This window comes from Cherax quadricarinatus, chromosome 51 (genome assembly GCF_038502225.1).
Source record: "Cherax quadricarinatus isolate ZL_2023a chromosome 51, ASM3850222v1, whole genome shotgun sequence".
In the NCBI taxonomy this organism is placed as follows: domain Eukaryota; kingdom Metazoa; phylum Arthropoda; class Malacostraca; order Decapoda; family Parastacidae; genus Cherax; species Cherax quadricarinatus.
In genome coordinates, this window is record NC_091342.1 from 8,017,723 (window position 1) to 8,031,734 (window position 14,012).

The following is a 14,012-nucleotide window of genomic DNA, read 5'->3' on the forward strand; positions in this document are numbered from 1 at the left end:
AACCACTGAGATGAACCACTGTGTGCATGACCACTGAGATGAACCACTGTGTGGATAACCACTGAAACGAACCACTGAGTGCGTGACCACTGAAATGACCCACTGTGTACATGACCATTGAAACGAACCACTGTGTACATAACCACTGAAACGAACCACAGAGTTCATGACCACTGAAACGAACTACTGTGTGCGTCAACCACTGAGATGAACTACTGTGTGCATGAACCACTGAGATTAACCACTGTGTGCGTGAACCACTGAGATGAACCACTGTGTGCGTGAACCACTAAGATGAACCCCTGAGATGAACCACTGTGTACATAACCACTGAAACGAACCAATGTGTGCGTGAACCACTGAGATGAACCACTGTGTGCATGAACCACTGAAACGAGCCACTGTGTGCATAACCACTGAGATGAACCACTGTGTGCATAACCACTGAAACAAACTACTGAGCTCATGACCACTGAGATGAACCACTGTGTGCATGACCACTGAAACGAACCACTATGTGCATGAACCACTGAGATGAACCACTGGTGGGAGAGGACACATAACGTTAAATATGTGTCGGGGTCCAGTGGATGACTATAACACGTGTGCAAAACCTTGGTATATGTTTTATTTTCGAAACGTTTCAGACACTGTGTGGGCGAAAATGTTTCGGACACTGTGTGGGCAAAAATGTTTCGGACAGTGTGGGCGATATGTTTCGGACACTGTGGGCGAAAACGTTTCGGACACTGTGTGGGCGAAAACGTTTCGGACACTGGGTGAAATGTTTCGGACACTGTGTGGGCGAAACGTTTTGGATATGTGGGCTAAACGTTTCGGACACTGTGTGGGCGAAACGTTTTGGACACTGTGTGGGCGAAACGTTTCGGAGACTATGTGGGCGAAATGTTTCGGACATTGTGTGGGCGAGATGTTTCGGAGACTGTGTGAGCGAAACGTCTCGGAGACTGTGTGGGCAAAACGTTTTAGACACTGGGCGAAGCGTTTCGGAGACTGCGTGAGCGAAACGTTTCGGACACTGTGTGGGCGAAACGTTTTGGAGACTGTGGGCGAAAAGTTTCGGAGACTGTGTGGACGAAACGTTTCGGACACTGTGTGGGCGAAACGTTTCAGAGACTGTGTGAGCGAAACGTCTCGGAGACTGGGCGAAAAGTTTCGGAGACTGTGTGGGCGAAACGTCTCGCACACTGTGGTCGAAACGTTTCGGACACTGTGTGGGCGAAACGTTTCGGACAATTTTTTCCGGTACTGTGTTCTCTCTTTGTAGTGATTCGTGACCAGGTTGTAACATGTTTCATACCAGTGTTCACGTGGTTCATGCCACTGTTCACGTGGTTCATACCAGTGCTCACGTGGCTCATACTAGTGTTCACGTGGTTTATACCAGTGTTCACGTGGTTCATACCAGTGTTCACGTGGTTCATACCACTGTTCACGTGGTTCATACCAGTGCTCACGTGGCTCATACTAGTGTTCACGTGGTTCATACCAGTGTTCACGTGGTTCATACCAGTGTTCACGTGGTTCATACCAGTGTTCACGTGGTTCAGACCAGTGCTTACGTGGTTCATACCAGTGTTCACGTGGTTCATACCAGTGTTCACGTGGTTCATACCAGTGTTCACGTGGTTCATACCAGTCTTCACGTGGTTCATGCCAGTGTTCACGTGGTTCATACCAGTGTTCACGTGGTTCATACCAGTGCTCACCTGTTTCATACCTGTTTTGTAAACACAACTAAGCGCTAGACCAACAAGGGCCATTCAGCGCGGATACATGTGCCTCAATTTATTTTTTTAAGCAAGAATCTATAAGGTGAGACTAGAGCTGTAAGTTTGAGCTGACTGTCTACAGGAGAGAGGGAAGGTTATAACACGTTCAAGCTTCATATTACTATACATCTATTTATGCAGTGAAAATACTCATTATTTAATGGAAATCTTTGAAAGGTCAATTCGTATATATTTTTTTCCATAATGTTTCAGGGCTTGTGTTCTCAGAGTTCCTCTGCTAATACCTACTTCTATCTACCTGGTAATATACGATATATTTACAGGTAGATAGAAGAAGGTATTAGCAGTGTCTCAGTCTGGACTTGGCTGTTTTACACAGGTACTTTCCACGTGAGAAGTGTTTACAGAAGCATCACCCGGGAGTAGCTTTGTAGTAGCGTCAGATAGTAATCCCGCACCTCCTTCTGACCTCCAAACTACGAATTTTCTGCTAATATTCATACTACACATTGCCCTCAGACATATCATCTCCACTGCCTTCATCTTTCTTGCTGCAACGTTTACAACCCATGCTTCACACCCATACAGCAGTATTAGTACCATTATACACTGCTACATTACCCTTTTTGCCTCCATTGGTAAGGTTCTTTGTCTCCACACATGCTTCAATGCACCTCCCACATTTTTTTCCCTTCGTCACTGCTATGGTTCGGCTCATCTTTCATAGACCCATCCATCAACAAGTTGACTCCCAAATATCTGACACACATTTACGTCATCTATACTCCCTCTCTTCGATCTGATATCCAATCTTTCATTAACTACATTTATTTTGGTTAATCCCAACACATTTAGACACAGAATAAAAACGCATAAAAGAGAGACGAGGGGAGACCCCGATATTTCGACCTTAAACTGAGATATAAGTCGAGAAAGATCTCACTTGATCAAAATATGTAGAACGTTCCTCATCTTTGTGATGTGTAGATGTGTTTTCTATTGTTACTGGTGATGTTCATATGTTCAGCCATTTATGTCTGTCATCTTCGAGGGTTTAGTCTTGATATATATAAACACCTGTCTAAATCCTCAACAACTTCAACCCTTACAGCTTTTGTTGGTACAGTCAACAATAATTTCAACTCTTACACCCTTTGTTGGTACAATCTACAACAAATAAAATCCTTACAGCCTTTGCTGGTACAATCTACAACAAATATAACCACTACAGCCTGTGCTGGTTTGATCAACAATTATAACCACTAGGCTACAGTTGGTGCTGGTACAATCAAGCATAGTTACAACCCTTACAATCATCTGGAGTTGGCGTGTTTGCAAATGTTGGAAGCATTGTTGACGGTAGCTTCATCGGCTCTCTCAATATTGCCCGATATGACCTGCCAACACGCACATCTCTTAACCACTACCCCACATCCCCTCTCAGAGAGAGAGGGAGAGAGAGAGAGAGAGAGAGAGAGAGAGAGAGAGAGAGAGAGAGAGAGAGAGAGAGAGAGAGAGAGAGAGAGAGAGAGAGAGAGAGAGAGAGAGAGAGAGAGAGAGAAGTATCTGCTATGTCTGTTTCTCTCGTGAAGAGTTTGTTGTTACTGTTGTTGTCGTTAGTCCATTCGTCAGGAAAAAAATACTGGGTCGTAAGATGAGACGTTCAGTGGTGTCGACACTACGGTGGAACACGGCAGCAGAGACTAGTGGCCCTATACCGGTACACGGTAGCGGTGACTGCTTGCCCTACAGGGGCACACGGTAGCAGTGACTACTGGCCCTATAGCGGGACACGAAAGCAGTAACCGCTGGCTTACCAGTGTTGAACTTCCGCAGACAGCAATTTCGCTATCTTAGACGGGGCTGTTAGTGCACAGTAATATTCCCGTCTAGAGTGTACAAGCGCCAAAACTAAGACAAAAACGAAAGCGGTATCTCGACTGACCTGGCATAGCTTGTTCGCAAGGTTCTCGTTATCCATCCTATGACTTTCCTTGCAGCCGGGATAGTAACATCGTTGCATTATTCTCCCGACGTGGTTAACCCCAGTTCTCTTACATATTCTTGCTTATTTTCTATTGAACCGTTTTTAGTGTATTTATTTCTTCACGTTTTCCATACTGGGGTAGTTGTAATTGGTCAATAGTGTCGATTTTTTTTTTTTGCACCTGACAAGATTAGTGAGGGTCTCATAAGATAAACAGTGAGAACCTCACAGGAATAGTGAGAAGCTGGCAAACGTGAGTAGTGAGAAGTTTGCAAGAAGAATGAGGAGCTGGCAATATACTGCCAGCTCCTCATTATTCTTGCAAGCTCCTAGCGAGGAACTGACAACAAGAGACACGTAAATCTGCACATCTTGTGACACAACATTCAACATGCTTTATCCTCGCTGACACAACCTACCATTTGTTATTGATTGTTGTGTCTCCTGGGAATCCAACCTTATCTCTCTCTTGCTCTCACTCTCTCTCTCTCCTCAAGCTTTCCCCTGGCTCCCTGTCCTCTAAGAGCTTTCTAAGAGGTTCTTCTATTCTTATCTAGTTTGATATCTTTATTATGCATCCTATACCCATCCAGTGGGGGGGGGGGGAGTCCAGGGGGTCCAGGGACTGGGCCCCAAAGTTTTGATAGCTGAGCAAGTTACAAAGGTAATGAACTTTTTACATATTTATATCTGGTTACGATTTTTCCCTTTTATCCCTTTCTTTTAAAGCTTGTCCTTCTTTCCTTCCCTCCCGGCCATCTCACAGCTACACATCAGCTAGTGCCTTTGCTTCCACACTTCTCACATCATCATCCTTCCACTCTTCTAGGAATTGAAGATGACTCTAGATGACGAGTCGATCCGTCCTAGACTATTATTGTCAATTCGTGACTTGGTCACGGTCTAGGAAGGACCAAAACATCGTCTAGTTACGGCAGTTTGAGTGTTAGTTGTGAATTGTTCGGGTCACGGTGTTGTGATTGGAACACACTACTCATCCCCCCTCACCTGCACTCTTGTTCACTCATCCACTCACTCTAACTCTTCTTGCTCACTCACTTTCAATTAGCACAATCAGAGAATACTAAGTCGTGTGTCTGGTGTGGATAATCCTACCACAACACGATGTCAACTTAGAACTTTGTACGTGGTGATCGCGAAAGCCAGTGGAACTGTAAGATCCCACCAGTCACTACTACTGTCGTGGGGGTTCGGAAGGAGATATGATGGTTGAAGATAAACACACTTGTGGATGGTAACGCTATATATTGTCAGACTGTGGTAAGGGAAGGGGGCCCGGCCTGCCTGCTTGCCTGTAGTATGTCTAAGTGTGGAGTGAGAGCGAGGTAGCGCGTCCCACTAACTCATGCGCATCCCATGACGTCATACAGTCACTAGGCCTAATAAGGATCTTCTATATAAACACATGGATGGTACTATGATACTCAGCTAAGCTATACAACAGATGTAAAGGAGGATCAGCAACTATGCTGACACTACCAGTCACCACCATACGGTCACCACTACCAGTCACCACCAGCAGTCACCACCAGCAGTCACCACCAGCAGTCACCACCAGCAGTCACCATCAGCAGTCACCACCAGCAGTCACTATCAGCAGTCACCACCAGCAGTCACCACCAGCAGTTACCACCAGCAGTCACCACCAGCAGTCACCACCAGCAGTCACCACTACCAGCAGTCAAGTGACCCACACTCCCACACAGACCACGGTCACTCTGTACAGTGTCAGTAAGTGTATTTAGAAACAGGTACACACAAGTACAATTATCGTACAGGTACACACAAGTACAATTATCATACAGGTACACACATGTACAATTATCGTACAGGTATAAAGTACTACTTCGATGCAGAGTGCGCAGGTTCGAATCCTGCTGCAGACTGCGAGACAATGTAAATAATTTCGCCTGTCTGTGAATTTTTAATTATAATAACATATGTGTAAATTACCTAGGATAACCCCTGCAAAAAAAGTCAAACAAAGTGACTTATTTCCATTGAAGGTTCTTGTTATAGGACCACCAAGACCACAGAGTGGTCCTATTGTGGGGTCCCAGAGCTACTGGGACCGTATCAAACCCGTTCCTCAGTGTAAAACACAATCATCCATGTATCTACAAATCACTTCCCTTCACTACTACTCATCACCTCATTTCCCTTCCCTTCTACTCTCCACTTCCCTTCCCTTCCCTCCACTTCCATTCCACTGCCTGCTCTACCCGCCTTCCCCCGCCCCTGCGTGAGGTAACATGGAAGACAGGTCCAGCTGGCTAAAATATCCTCGGACACATGTTACCTTCACCAGTTTTATGTGATAAATCCGACGTGTTCACAACACCATTTTAATAACCCAACAATTTCAGCTTTTAATTAAAGTCATAATTAACTCGAATTTTGTAACAAAATGCAACATATAAAATCCTGTCTTTAAGCTTCATAAACAATATATGTATGTATGTATATATATATATATATATATATATATATATATATATATATATATATATATATATATATATATATATATATATTTCGAGCATTAGAGGGAGCAGAGGTTAAACTGGGTAGTTAGTGGTGGTCAGTAATGCCGTGTTGGTCAGCGCTCAATACTCGCCTCTCGCCTCAATAATTCACCTCAGTCTTTCTTAAGGAATAATTTGCCATCAAAGGATCAAAATTTCGACACAAATTTTCGTGCCGGTTAGAAGAAAAATGTGCAAGACATGTTTAAGACAAGTGTAAGACATGTTTATAATGAGATGGTACACGCAACCGTGAGGGTCATACAGTAGGAGTGCAACATAATAATAATAATAATAATAATAATAATAATAATAATAATAATAATAATAATAATAATAATAATAATAATAATTATTATTATTGTTATTATTATTACGCATCAGTATTCTAATAATTATAATAATAATAATTATTATAATTAAACTACTACTACTACTACTAATAATAATAAAAATAATAATAATAAACAATACTACTACTGCCACTAATAACACAAAGAAAAATACAATATTAAGCAAGTGTTAATAAAGATATCGGCAATAGAAGTAATAACAAATATTGACGTAAATATTGATGTGTTATTGATCCTCTGGTCACTGAGTTCACTCCCAAGTGGACCATCACACCACTGGTATGAACCTACCATCACACCACTGGTATGAACCTACCATCACACCACTGGTATGAACCTACCATCACACCACTGGTATGAACCTACCATCACACCACTGGTATGAACCTACCATCACACCACTGGTATGAACCTACCATCACACCACTGGTATGAACCTACCATCACACCACTGGTATGAACCTACCATCACACCACTGGTATGAACCTACCATCACACCACTGGTATGAACCTACCATCACACCACTGGTATGAACCTACCATCACACCACTGGTATGAACCTACCATCACACCACTGGTATGAACCTACCATCACACCACTGGTATGAACCTACCATCACACCACTGGTATGAACCTACCATCACACCACTGGTATGAACCTACCATCACACCACTGGTATGAACCTACCATCACACCACTGGTATGAACCTACCATCACACCACTGGTATGAACCTACCATCACACCACTGGTATGAACCTACCATCACACCACTGGTATGAACCTACCATCACACCACTGGTATGAACCTACCATCACACCACTGGTATGAACCTACCATCACACCACTGGTATGAACCTACCATCACACCACTGGTATGAACCTACCATCACACCACTGGTATGAACCTACCATCACACCACTGGTATGAACCTACCATCACACCACTGGTATGAACCTACCATCACACCACTGGTATGAACCTACCATCACACCACTGGTATGAACCTACCATCACACCACTGGTATGAACCTACCAGTAACACCACTGGTATGAACCTACCAGTAACACCACTGGTATGAACCTACCAGTAACACCACTGGTATGAACCTACCAGTAACACCACTGGTATGAACCTACCAGTAACACCACTGGTATGAACCTACCATCACACCACTGGTATGAACCTACCATCACACCACTGGTATGAACCTACCAGTAACACCACTGGTATGAACCTACCAGTAACACCACTGGTATGAACCTACCAGTAACACCACTGGTATGAACCTACCAGTAACACCACTGGTATGAACCTACCAGTAACACCACTGGTATGAACCTACCATCACACCACTGGTATGAACCTACCAGTAACACCACTGGTATGAACCTACCAGTAACACCACTGGTATGAACCTACCAGTAACACCACTGGTATGAACCTACCAGTAACACCACTGGTATGAACCTACCAGTAACATCACTGCTATGAACCTACCAGTAACACCACTGGTATGAACCTACCAGTAACACCACTGGTATGAACCTACCATCACACCACTGGTATGAACCTACCATCACACCACTGGTATGAACCTACCATCACACCACTGGTATGAACCTACCATCACACCACTGGTATGAACCTACCAGTAACACCACTGGTATGAACCTACCAGTAACACCACTGGTATGAACCTACCAGTAACACCACTGGTATGAACCTACCAGTAACACCACTGGTATGAACCTACCAGTAACACCACTGGTATGAACCTACCATCACACCACTGGTATGAACCTACCAGTAACACCACTGGTATGAACCTACCAGTAACACCACTGGTATGAACCTACCAGTAACACCACTGGTATGGACCTACCAGTAACACCACTGGTATGAACCTACCATCACACCACTGGTATGAACCTACCATCACACCACTGGTATGAACCTACCATCACACCACTGCTATGAACCTACCAGTAACATCACTGCTATGAACCTCCCAGTAACACCACTGGTATAAACCTACCAGTAACATCACTATGAACCTACCAGTAACACCACTGGTATAAACCTACCAGTAACATCACTGGTATGAACCTACCAGTAACACCACTGGTATAAACCTACCAGTAACACCACTAGTATGAACCTACCAGTAACACCACTGCTATGAACCTACCAGTAACATCACTGCTATGAACCTCCCAGTAACACTGGTATAACCCTACCAGTTCCGTCACTGCTATGAACCTCCCAGTAACACCACTGGTATAAACCTACCAGTAACACCACTGCTATGAACCTACCAGTAACACCACTGGTATAAACCTACCAGTAACATCACTGCTATGAACCTCCCAGTAACACCACTGGTATGAACCTCCCAGTAACACCACTGGTATGAACCTACCAGTAACACCACTGGTATGAACCTACCAGTAACATCACTGGTATGAACCTATCAGTAACCATCATATCGAACTCTCCAGCACCGACGGACGGTGTACAAACAAGCCGCGACAACGGACGGAACATCTAACCTGTCAGCACGTCTCCTAACTCCCTGAATCACAGGCAACTTGAACTACACAATCGAATCCAATTCCTTCCACCAGTTGAGCGTTGATAAACGAGTGATTCAGAGCGGCGGCTTCGTTCCTCCCTGGACATAAAAATAGGACTTTACAAGCTCAGTCCAATGTTTACGACCACGAGACTAGAGGAACAGGCCGTGGGAGGAACCGGGTCCTCATTTCCAACAAGGAGAGACTTGCCCTCATGGAGGGATAACTGCTACTTATAACCACTATCCGCTATGTAACTATTACATACCTCCTATATAAGAGCATTCCACTTATTACGTATACTAGATTGCTTAGTATCTAACAGTATTTTGACGGATTGGCTTGGCTGAGGACTGACCTTCATCAAGTCTTATTTAGCAAAGCGTGGTCTTAAATAAGGTCTTATTTTGCATTATGAGCTTTGGATATTAGCTAGTGGCTCGTTGCCCGCAGTTATTACACAAACTGCAGAACAACCAGACTTGTGTGGTCGTCTGGCAACAACCTTGGCGTAAATACAGGTGACTCCCTCGATCAGATGACACGCACTTCACGACACGCGTAGTGTGAGTTATGTTGCCGTGGCTGCAACACTGTAAGTCACACTGTCGTGGCTGCAACACTGTAAGTCACACTGTCGTGGCTGCAACACTGTAAGTCACACTGTCGTGGCTGCAACACTGTAAGTCACACTGTCGTAGCTGCAACACTGTAAGTCACACTGTCGTGGCTGCAACACTGTAAGTCACACTGTCGTGGCTGCAACACTGTAAGTCACACTGTCGTGGCTGCAACACTAAGTTACACTGTCGTGGCTGCAACACTGTAAGTCACACTGTCGTAGCTGCAACACTGTAAGTCACACTGTCGTGGCTGCAACACTGTAAGTCACACTGTCGTGGCTGCAACATTGTAAGCCACACTGTCGTGGCTGCAACACTGTAAGTCACACTGTCGTGGCTGCAACACTGTAAGTCACACTGTCGTGGCTGCAACACTAAGTTACACTGTCGTGGCTGCAACACTGTAAGTCACACTGTCGTAGCTGCAACACTGTAAGTCACACTGTCGTGGCTGCAACACTGTAAGTCACACTGTCGTGGCTGCAACACTGTAAGCCACACTGTCGTGGCTGCAACACTGTAAGCCACACTGTCGTGGCTGCAACACTGTAAGCCACACTGTCGTGGCTGCAACACTGTAAGCCACACTGTCGTGGCTGCAACACTGTAAGTCACACTGTCGTGGCTGCAACACTGTAAGTCACACTGTCGTGGCTGCAACACTGTAAGTCACACTGTCGTGGCTGCAACACTAAGTTACACTGTCGTGGCTGCAACACTGTAAGTCACACTGTCGTGGCTGCAACACTGTAAGTCACACTGTCGTGGCTGCAACACTGTAAGTCACACTGTCGTGGCTGCAACACTGTAAGTCACACTGTCGTGGCTGCAACACTGTAAGCCACACTGTCGTGGCTGCAACACTGTAAGTCACACTGTCGTGGCTGCAACACTGTAAGTCACACTGTCGTGGCTGCAACACTGTAAGTCACACTGTCGTGGCTGCAACACTGTAAGTCACACTGTCGTGGCTGCAACACTAAGTCACACTGTCGTGGCTGCAACACTGTAAGTCACACTGTCGTGGCTGCAACACTGTAAGTCACACTGTCGTGGCTGCAACACTAAGTCACACTGTCGTGGCTGCAACACTGTAAGTCACACTGTCGTGGCTGCAACACTGTAAGTCACACTGTCGTGGCTGCAACACTGTAAGTCACACTGTCGTGGCTGCAACACTGTAAGTCACACTGTCGTGGCTGCAACACTGTAAGCCACACTGTCGTGGCTGCAACACTGTAAGCCACACTGTCGTGTCTCCATCTTGTACTTAAAACCCTGATATCTTCCCATAACCCAAAAGCAGTATAGCCCCTACGACTTTAGCGCTTCTCAACATCAACAATAACAATAATTATAATAATGTGAATAAGTAATGCCAACTCAAAAAATTATAAAAAGGCTCATAGTAGTACAAAAAGGCTGATAATAGTTTAAAAAGGCTGATAACAGTATAAAAAGGCAGTTGAACAGTCTTGGGCCCCTGACAATAAGTGCCAGGTGCCCAAGACTGTTCAACTGCCTCCCAGTATGTATATGGGGAATTATAAATAGACCCCTGGCTGTCTTCAAGACCCCTGGCTGTCTTCAAGACCCCTGGCTGTCTTCAAGATCCCTGGCTGTCTTCAATACCCCTGGCTGTCTTCAATACCCCTGGCTGTCTTCAAGATCCCTGAAGATCCCTGGAAGATCCCTGTGTGTTCAAAACCCCTGGCTCAAGACCCCTGGATGTCTTCAATACCCCTGGCTCTTCAATACCCCTGGATGTCTTCAAGACCCCTGGAAGATCCCTGGCTGTCTTCAAGACCCCTGGAAGACCCCTGGATGTCTTCAAGACCCCTGGCTGTGTTCAAAACCCCTGGCTCAAGACCCTGGATGTCTTCAAGACCCCTGGATGTCTTCAAGACCCCTGGATGTCTTCAAGACCCCTGGCTGTCTTCAAGACCCCTGGATGTCTTCAAGACCCCTGGCTGTATTCAAGACCCTGGATGTCTTCAAGACCCCTGGATGTCTTCAAGACCCCTGGCTGTCTTCAAGGCCCCTGGCTGTCTTCAAGACCCCTGGCTGTCTTGAAGACCCCTGGATGTCTTCAAGACCCCTGGATGTCTTCAAGACCCCTGGCTGTCTTCAAGGCCCCTGGCTGTCTTCAAGACCCCTGGATGTCTTCAAGACCCCTGGCTGTCTTCAAGACCCCTGGCTGTCTTCAAGACCCCTGGATGTCTTCAAGACCCCTGGCTGTCTTCAAGACCCCTGGTTGTCTTCAAGACCCCTGGCTGTATTCAAGACCCCTGGATGTCTTCAAGACCCCTGGCTGTGTCCAAGGCCCCTGGATGTCTTCAAGACCCCTGGCTGTCTTCAAGACCCCTGGCTGTATTCAAGACCCCTGGATGTCTTCAAGACCCCTGGCTGTATTCAAGGCCCCTGGATGTCTTCAAGACCGCTGGCTGTCTTCAAGACCTCTGGCTGTGTTCAAAACCTCTGGCTGTGTTCAAAACCCCTGGCTGTCTTCAAGACCCCTGGATGTCTTCAAGACCCCTGGATGTCTTCAAGACCCCTGGCTGTCTTCAAGACCTCTGGCTGTCTTCAAGGCCCCTGGCTGTCTTCAAGACCCCTGGATGTCTTCAAGACCCCTGGCTGTCTTCAAGACCCCTGGATGTCTTCAAGACCCCTGGCTGTCTTCAAGACCCCTGACTGTCTTCAAGACCCCTGGATGTCTTCAAGACTCCTGGCTGTCTTCAAGACCTCTGGCTGTCTTCAAGGCCCCTGGCTGTCTTCAAGACCCCTGGATGTCTTCAAGACCCCTGGCTGTCTTCAAGACCCCTGGATGTCTTCAAGACCCCTGGCTGTCTTCAAGACCCCTGGCTGTCTTCAAGGCCCCTGGCTGTCTTCAAGACCCCTGGATGTCTTCAAGACCCCTTGCTGTCTTCAAGACCCCTTGCTGTCTTCAAGTCCCCTGGCTGTCTTTAAGATCCCTTTCTGTCTTCAATGCCCCTGGATGTCTTCAAGACCCCTGGCTGTCTTCAAGACCCCTGGATGTCTTCAAGACCCCTGGCTGTCTTCAATACCCCTGGCTGTCTTCAAGATCCCTGGATGTCTTCAAGACCCCTGGCTGTCTTCAAGACCCCTGGCTGTCTTCAAGGCCCCTGGCTGTCTTCAAGACCCCTGGATGTCTTCAAGACCCCTTGCTGTCTTCAAGACCCCTTGCTGTCTTCAAGTCCCCTGGCTGTCTTTAAGATCCCTGGCTGTCTTCAATGCCCCTGGATGTCTTCAAGACCCCTGGCTGTCTTCAAGACCCCTGGATGTCTTCAAGACCCCTGGCTGTCTTCAATACCCCTGGCTGTCTTCAAGATCACTGGCTGTCTTCAAGACCCCTGGATGTCTTCAAGATCCCTGGCTGTCTTCAACACCCCTGGCTGTATTCAAGGAGGCGCTGGATAGGCACAAGTCAGTACCTTACCAGCCGAGCTGTGGTTCCTACGTCGGTTAGCGTGCGGCCAACAATAACAACCTGCTTGATCAGACCCTGATCCACCACCAGACTTGATGATGGACCGGGCCGCTGGGGGCGTTGACCCCCGAAACCCTCTCCAGCTATAGTACAAAAAGGCTGATAAAAGGCTGGAAATGGCACAAAAAACGGCTATTTACAACAAAATTTGCCATTTCACTTACTTTTTTTAATGCAGCTGTCGTGAGTGCATGTGTAGCAAGTGCAACACTGCAGCACTTGTCTCAGAAATGTTGCAAAGGCACTCATACATGTTGCAACTAGGTTCACAGATATTCTAGATGTCCCACAGATGTTTTAACGAGGCTCACACCTATTCTAGATGTTTCGCAGATGTTGCAACGAGGCTCACATATGTTCTAGATGTTTCACAGATGTTTTAACGAGGTTCACACCTGTTTTAGATGTCTCGCAGATGCTGCAACGGGGCTCAGAGATGTTTTGGATGGCTCACAGATGATGCAACAAGGCTCACAGATGCTGTAACGAGATTCACAGATGTTGCAATGAGGTTCTCATATGTAACGAGGTTCACAGATGTTGCAACGAGGCTCACAGATGTTCTACATGTTTCACAGTTATGGCACTTGTGCCACAAATGGCTAAGATGTCTTGCAGATGTCTCACAGATGTTGGAAATGTCTCACAGATGTTGGAGG

The 14,012-nt window shown here is 46.2% G+C and overlaps 1 protein-coding gene across 2 annotated transcripts in view; it reads right to left on the minus strand.

The window, feature by feature from the left end:
• Positions 1 to 13,655, minus strand: part of LOC128694700 (dynein axonemal intermediate chain 4) — a 70,928-nt gene extending 57,273 nt beyond the window's left edge. The window contains exon 1 of one of the 2 annotated variants that reach the window (XM_070095792.1): positions 13,518 to 13,655. The gene's annotated coding sequence lies outside the window, so the exon portion shown is untranslated. The remainder of the gene's footprint in view (positions 1 to 13,517) is intronic. The other variant, XM_070095797.1, reaches the window with a different exon arrangement.
• Positions 13,656 to 14,012: the final 357 nt, after the last annotated feature.